Source organism: Schistocerca nitens, chromosome 4 (genome assembly GCF_023898315.1).
Source record: "Schistocerca nitens isolate TAMUIC-IGC-003100 chromosome 4, iqSchNite1.1, whole genome shotgun sequence".
NCBI lineage: Eukaryota > Metazoa > Arthropoda > Insecta > Orthoptera > Acrididae > Schistocerca > Schistocerca nitens.
The window spans coordinates 58651965-58658978 of NC_064617.1; positions in this window are offsets into that span (position 1 = coordinate 58651965).

The window sequence follows — 7014 nt, forward strand, 5'->3', positions numbered from 1 at the left end:
CCTTTTGCATATCAGTGACAACGTGATGCTCAGACAGGCATAGTACATCTATTACATTCTCAGTTTCTATATCTTCTAAACAAAGCAGAAGCTCATCAATTTTATTCTTCAATCCCCCAATATTTTGATGAAATATACTAACATTATTTTTCGCTTTACTTTTGTGAGTATCTTGAACTTTTTTAACATCTTAAGTACTTGCCTGGCTGGGTTTCCCACTGGACACTGATCTTACACAAAAAAGAGTTTCCACCATGAGATGTAGTTCCTCCCCCCTTTAAATGTCCTGCTGTCAGCCCAGCCAGTTTACCCTTCCCTTTCTTGTTGAGGTGTAGGCCATGTCTAGTATAGTCCCACCTACAGAGTGAATCAACAGGAACCACACCAATGTGTGACTCTGCACCAGATCCAAGTAGCTGTTACAGCTCCAAATTAACTCTCCTGACAGAAGAGCTCAAATGAGGTCGGTCGTGGCGCTCCAGAACCGACACAAATCCAACACTGGTATGACTCGATGTTGATGCAATCTTTGCCAGGTCATACTCTATGCTGTACCCTGAATCTCTGTCAATACTGTTGTCCGGCCTACCCACAATAACCAAGGTATCTTCCTTAATAAAGCCTCTACATAGTGAACCTAAATCCTCTGTAACCTGCCCCAGTCCAGCACTAGGTTTGAAAAAACTTGTGACCAGGTATTCTGACCCTAATGCATCCTGCAGAAGTTGGCCCACACCCATAGCATGCGAACTACCTAGCAACAAGACTTTCTTTCTCTTTGCAGACTTCCCTACATTCTTATTCAATTTTCTGCTGAAAGCTTGTTGAGCCCTGTCTACATCTACTTCTGTGAGAGGCTCATCAGTTTCTGACTGAGGCAACAGGTCAAACCTATTTTGTATATTAATAACAAAGCTGTCAGAAGAATATCTTGGCCTGTTCCTTATTCCTGTTGCCACTTCCCACCCCTGTTTACCCTTCTCCCCCCTTAACCTGCCCAGTTCTCGCCTAGCCTCATCTAACTCAGCCTGAAGGGCAGCAATTTTCCTCTCCTGTTCCACAATCATTCTATCTCTACTACATAGCCTAGAGAACCACTGATGAGTCTCGCACATTTTCCCAATTCCCACGCCACTACAATCGTCCCAATGAAAAAAGTTACTACATCCATCACACCAGACCCCGGAGCTAACGATTCTAGGGCACGTCAGGCACTTTACACTCGTGGTACAAATCGATTTTAGTGACAGAAAGACAATTAAGTTACCGGAAAACAATGAAAATACGTGTACGAAAAATTAGGCCTACTGGCGACTATGTAAACAGTGGTTCATAAGTTTTTTACTGGAAATTACTTAAGAGATGACGATACTCTGCAGATATAAAGGGGCAGCAAACGTATTTAGCACACTAAACTATCAGTAAATGCACTTAAAATTGCGGTATGAAGTTTAATCTGAAAGCTCAAAAGTTCGGCCTGGCCGCGACATGTAAACAAAACGAACTTTACGTGATTACTGTGAAAATACTCGAGTAAGACAAAAACCTTTAATGATACGCTTGAAGAGCACTATAATTAACGTAATAAATTAGTTTAAAGTGTTAAAAACAGTTTATTACTACTTAAATTAGTTATCTTGTACGAGAGCTGTAACTCAGACGTCCGTATAGCAGGCGCAGGGCTACCAACCAATAATTTACAACTGTGCAGCAATGGGTCCAATCACCTTAGGATTTGGACTGGAATTTTAGAAGTGTAAAACCATTTTCGGAATTTTAGAAGTGTTTGTCCATAAAACTTATGAATTTAGGGTTGTTACATGCAGTTATTCACATTATTACACATTTTAGTGCACAGTACGATCAAATAAAAATGGTTGTCATCGATCGAAAAGACCATGGATGTACTGTTGGTTCATCGTCTGCATTGGGCACAATATTTCGGCGATCAGGCTTGTCGCTATCATATCTGCAGTTATGCGGATTTTGTAAAACGCCTCGACAACTTCAGGGTGAAAGACTCAGATATCCTACTGAGTTTTGACGTCATTTCGTTATGCAACAGGGTACCTCTACGAGAGTCACTAGAGCTTATTGGTCAGAAATGTGATGAGAAGACCAACGACGTTTTCAGGCATGTTCTGACCTTCATGTATTTTCTGTTTAATGAAGAATACTATGAACAAACGGAAGGAGTCGCAATGGGCAGCCCACTCTTGCCTGTGGTCGCGAATTTGTATATGGAGTACTTCGAGGAGGAAGCTTTCCATTATGGGGATGACGTGTTCGTCATCTGGCCCCTGGAAGGGAACAATTCCTTGACTTCCTTACACATTTGAACTCCATACATCCCAACATCAATTTCACTATGGAGACTGAAGCAAAAGGAAGATTACCATTTCTGCACGTCATGGTCAAGAGAATAGTTGACAACACCGTATGATGGGGATGACATGTTTGTCATCTGGCTCCTGGAAGGGACCAATTCTTTGACTTCATTACACATTTGAACTCCATACATCCCAACATCAGTTTCACAATGGCGACCGAAGCAAAAGGAAGATTACCATTTCTGCACGTCATGGTCAAGAGAATAGTTGATAGCACCCTAGGCAACCTAGGGGGGTGGGGTGGGGGGAGGGGTGCGGGTTCGTCTGAATGAAATGCACACTTACCTGTGTTTGCACGCAGCCTAGCTGCCAACGACGCGCACTATTACAGGCGCAGAGTGTGTGCGCCAGTAGCTGGAACACCTTAGAACTGTCTGAAAAAACGGGTACCAAGAATGGCAGATTAGGCGCACTATCCGCCCCACCATTACAGTACAGCTTGTGGAGATGGAAGAAGCCACGAAGGAAGAGGCAGCCACTGCCTTTATACCATACTCTGGCGCACTATCGGAAAACTCGGCCGCATATTGAAGAAGCATGGAGTAAAAACGGTCTTTTGCCCACCCAATAAAACACGAACGTTACTGGGAAGCATCAAAGACGATCTCGGTTTGTGGAAGACTGACATATACCAGAATCCATGTCATTGTTGGAAGACATATAGGACAGACAGTGCGCTCTGTTGACGATCGTTGCCGAGAACACCAGAGATACACTCGACTGATGTGTCCCAACATGTCAGAGTACTGTTGGTCCAAGAATCATGAGATGGAGTATGAACGTACCAGGATCTTGGCATAAGCTTCCAAATACTGGGATAGTGTCATTAAAGAGCCCATTCAAATTCGTACAGGGACGATCTTATCAGACGAGATTGTGGCTATATTCTTAGCAAGGCTTGAGAAACAACTCTTAGCTTAATTAAGAAGACTCTCTGCAAATGTTCGGCCGCGGACGCGGATCGTGGACGGAGCGGCTCGCAGGGGCAACGGATATTGGTTGGCCATGCAGCCTCTTGAGTACAGTTCGCCTGCGCACATGACGTTGGCAACATGTTTTTTCGCCAAAATATTTTGCCTGTTGGACACTATGAACCGACAATACACCTGTGGACTGTTCGATCAACAAATACGGCTGGAGAAGCTAAAGAATCACATGGTTGTCATTCTGTACTGAACCGAGCGAGGTGGCGCAGTGGCTAGCACACTAGACTCGCATTGGGGAGGACGACGGTTCAATCCCGCGTCCGGTCATCCTGATTTAGGTTTTCCGTGATTTCGCTAAATCGCTCTAGGCAAATGCTGGGATGGTTCCTTTGAAAGGGCACGCCGACTTCTTTCCCTGTCCTCTTACAGAACAACAGCCCCTAAAAAGATACATTTCATCCACTGTAAGGCATTCATCTGTTGTATAATGTCATCTACAGTTTTTTTGTGAATCCCTCCATAACATCACAATAAGGGCCAAATCATCGTTTTCTTTTATCTTCCTCTCTTGTGTGAATGTTATCTATTCTAACACATCTCAAAAGAAAACGAAACTTCACAATGACATATTTGAGGAAATTTGGTCACTTTTATAAGGAAATTTACATGATCTGTGCAAGTATTTATGCTCTCTGATATCAAATCGAGTAAGCCATGGTCAGTGAAAATCTTACAGCCCTTGATAATGGTGTCAGCATTCGTGGCTTCACCATTGATACCAGTAAAGTGCGTAAACATATTGTGACATCTGGTGTGAACATTCTGGATGGGAAAATTTTTCAGCCATTTATTTTGTATGTCTCTCAACAAATAGTAAGGAGATGATTCACTGGAAGAGGGATCCCAACCAATATCACTAGTTGACAGATAATCTTAGTGCTCGTGAGTGAACCACTTATTAAGAGCTACCTTAATGTAAAAAAGACAGCTCACTGACTTTAAATGGACACATTTGTAGTTATGAAACCAGGCAACAGGCTATCCCACTTGTGACTGAGTGCAGAACAACTCATAACCAAAAAAGTTTCTGCATGTTGGATATGGATGTACAATAAACTTACTGGTACCAGTTGAAGATAAAGCAACAAAAATGCAGGGGCTGTTCAAGTAAAGTGTTCCACAGCTAACTATTTTTCTGGAAAATGTTGTAAATGTTAATTAATCCATTAATAAAACTTTACTTATGGCTGACGAGTTGTGTGTCATGTACATGATTCCTTAATGTCTGTAAGGCATTTCTCTGTATTGTTAGCAACATGCTCCCATCATTTTTCATTCTACCACACATTATTACATTTTATAGTAAAAAAAGCTGCATACACCTAATTAATGAAAGTATACATGTAATGTAATGTCTGTTATGTTCTTGTAATTTTGCAGAATCCTTCGTTTAACACACTAAATTGTAAATATATGTAGCTGACTTGTCCAACATCGGATGTACAAATTGTACAATGTTGTGATTTAGTGGATCAATAAAATACAATATAATGCTTTCTCAATGATTTAGTTTCTGCCTGGGATTCATATCTGGAGTTTGAGCACTAAAAGAATTCATCTAATGGAAGAAAAAAACCTTGCAGCTATAGTAGTAAATAAGTTTATTTTATGGACTAGTTGCAGAACATTGTGGTTCATTCCCAATGTGAGCAATTTGAAAGGATCTTATGGGCGCTCAAGAGCGAGGTTATCAGTGCAAAAATCCGAAGTTGTACACGTCTTGTACATATGTAAGGTCAGATCACTGCACTAATGACAGTAATAAGACGTAGCATTGCTGTATGAAAAATGACACATGATGTTTCAAGAACGTGTGTGACAGAATACAAAAGGATGAAATGCTGACCATCCACCATGCCCCTCGCAGTGGTTTGCAGAGTATAGATGTAGATTGCCAATTCCAAACTTCTGAAGATACAGAAACCTAGAATTGACACTCAGTATTGAATATTTTTACTGGTGTATATGTCATGTATGTTATTTTTGAAGGGCGCATATAGCCAACTCTTTTGACAATTTTAGTAATTCAGCTGTCACTAACCAAATAGGATGACTAAGGTCTCTCTGCTGCTTAATTTTTGTACCGCCAAATCAATTATTTGCTTTGAACATGGAGATATAACGCTCCAAAACCAGCCTGTAAATAAACATATAAAGTAGCTGTATGGTCATTCCCCTCCCATCACTCTTATACAATGAAACTCAGGCTTGTGGACCTATCAAATTCGGCGACAGTTAGTTCTTTGAACAGTATCGATGCACCAACGCAATCAATCCTAGATTTGAAACTGTCATTTCGTTATGTTCTATATGGATGACAAGTCGTAACTGCGCTTTAAATTGGCGATTTATCTGAGTATACCCGTAATTGCAACCAGTCGCTTTTCTGATGCGATTTATTACACCACTAACTAGTTTTAGAGCCACTGTGGGGTCATCATCAGATGGTGATGTTAAGAGAAACGTTATATCGTGTACCAAGTGCAGCTAGATGCTGTTTTGATTTGCCATGGATTTCACGACGGGGTGCACTCACCATTACCACAGCGCCTGGCTGCATTTCGTCCACGTTCCTGTACACACCTGCTTCTGATGATGAGCCTGCTATGGCTCGCAAACTAGTAATGGTACAATAAACCTTATAAAAAAACAATAAAAAATAAGAAAGCGACTGGTTGCACATTCATTCCCAAATAAATTGCCAGCTAACACTATCATGTTTGGAAGTTATAAATCGGAGGTCAGAACCATGGTCAGAATAAAAAGTTGGTATCAACCAACGTCTACTCGTATCGACTTTCAAACTTAAAACGAGGTTGGTATAGCAAAAAGATGGAGGTATACGATATGTAAAAGAGCGCTATTAACGGGAAATATTTCGTTACTTGCTGTTTTAAGGATTAGAATCGTACGTTTGATAAATCAATTACAACTGTATCACGATGCAAAAGCATGAAATACAACGAAAAGTGCAATCGTTTTGCATGTACAGTGCAAATAGTGTCTTCGACCAGATATCTTTGACAGAATTCACTTCTAGAATCTTTGCTTCAAATGATAGTTGTGTCTTTGTGATATCTGAGTGTGAAGAAATGTAGTGAACTGTTTTAGTTGAAATTTGTTGTTTTGTAAGTATTTGTGTCAGCATTATCCATTGATCTAGGAAGATAAATGGCAGACGGCATTGAGAAGCGTTTAACGGATATGACTAAAGGAAGTCAAGATGAACCAGAGGAAGGCGAAATTTGTGATGATGAACCACAAGAAGAATTGAAGTCTGTAGAAGATCAAAATTTGTCTACGATTGTGCCATTGCTGAAAAAGTACTATCCGGGCACTTCTGATTTTGTTCCTCGTAGACAGTGGCAATTTGCGTCTCGTGAAATCGGGGGCTTTGTAAGGGAATGCAGAGCAAGACGGAAGAGCGCGCATGACAGAACAAATTTTGCAAGACACGAGATAGTTACTTCGCCTTACCTGAGGCCATGGGGAAAAGGAGATCCTACTAGAACACATTGTGAGTGATGATTGTTAATGTTACATGTGGACAGTATGTAGTAAACATGTTTGCTCCTCGGTAGCAGTTAGCGAATACTGTGATCACGACCGTATAGTTTCACTATAAAGGGTCCAAGAAT